The following is a 1696-nucleotide window of genomic DNA, read 5'->3' as shown; positions in this document are numbered from 1 at the left end:
AATGTGTTTGGTTCTTAAAGTCTTGGGAAGTCAAACGTTGTTTCTTTCCGAGGGTTCGCGTGGAAACGTTTTGAGATGGAAATGTTTTCGGGTGTTTAAAGTCTTCGGATGTCAACGTTCTGGAATGTACCATAGATGTCGTAGGATGTAAACGTCCGGTGTAGAAACGTCTTGGGGTGTAAATATTTTAGGGTGGAAACGTTTTGTAGTATAAATATTATGGGGTGTAAATGTTTTGGGGTCGAAACGTGTTGGGGTGTAAATATTTTGTGGTGGAAACATTTGGAATGTAAACATCTTAGGGTGTAAACGTTTTGGTGTCGAAACGTTTTGGGATGTAAATATTTTGTGATGGAAACGGTTTGGAGTGTAAACATCTTAGGGTGTAAACGTTTTGGGGTGTAAGCATTTGAGATGGAAACGTTTTAAAGTGTAAGCATATGGAGGTGGAAAGTCTTGGGGTGTAAACATTTTTGGGTGGAAACGTCCTGGAATGTAAATATTATGGGGTTGGTAAATCTTGAGGTATAAATATTTTGGGTTGTAAACGTCTTGGATTGTAAGTGTTTTGGTATGGAAACGTCATAGAGTCTGTAAACGTTTTTGGGATGGAAACGTCTTCGGATGTAAACATTTGGCATTCAAACATCTTGGGTTGTTAACGTTTTGCGGTGGAAACATTATTGGGTGAAAAAGTTCTTTTTAAATGCTAATAAATATGCAGGAATTTCTGAATCACTTTAGTTCATTAATTTTATGTTGCTATGAGCTTAATTTAATTACAAATTAATTATATTAGTCCTTGAAATATAATCATACCGAGAAGAGTAATGTATTTCATTCAGTCTGTTTTCATTTTCTGAAAAGTATAAGATTCAAATTCAAAGAAAGTTATTTCAATTTGATATTTTGAAAAAAAATAAATAAATTATGGTTTATCAGAAGAAAGTGTTCCTTCCGCATGAGGTCTCTCTCTCTCTCTCTCTCTCTCTCTCTCTCTCTCTCTCTCACACACACACACACACAAACATACAGCCTCTGTAAATAGGGTTAAGGACTTTCAGGAGAGGTGTTGTCAACACTGGTTACTTGGCAATAAAAGTCAATACACATGAGAGAGAGAGAGAGAGAGAGAGAGAGAGAGAGAGAGAGAGAGAGAGAGAGAGAGAGAGGGAGAGAGAGAGAGTATTTAGAATTCATTTTACTTCATTAAACCAACCTTAGATTCTTTACAATCCAACTTGAAAAAAGGAAATCAAAGGCTACATCAGAGAGATGAAAAAAACCGGACGAGAGACTTAGGGGGAACTCCAGTAATCATTAAAAAAAAAAAAAAAAAAAAAAAGAATATCCGCGCGGGAGAAAGATCTCCGGTGGATTTGCGGATTTTCTACCGCAATTCTCTGATCTCACCCTCACTTCGAGCCTTGCCGGCCGGAAATGGAAAAGATAAGCAATGCCAGCTTTGAAATAATCTTTTCAAAGGGAATGAAAAGCTAGTTGGTGGTAAAAAAAAAAAAATAAACTCAAACGTTTCATTGGAATTATCTTTGCGGTGAAAGTGTGATTGAGTTTACCTGTGATAAAAAAAAACGTTGTGATGAGTTTTATTGCGATGGAACGTTTTATTTGATTTGCTTGTGGAAAATTGAGTTATTGCGTTTGCTGGGAAAGCGATCTATTGACTTTGAGCTAT

This window comes from Palaemon carinicauda, chromosome 32 (genome assembly GCF_036898095.1).
Source record: "Palaemon carinicauda isolate YSFRI2023 chromosome 32, ASM3689809v2, whole genome shotgun sequence".
In the NCBI taxonomy this organism is placed as follows: Eukaryota; Metazoa; Arthropoda; class Malacostraca; order Decapoda; family Palaemonidae; genus Palaemon; species Palaemon carinicauda.
Note: the sequence above shows the minus strand (reverse complement) of the source record.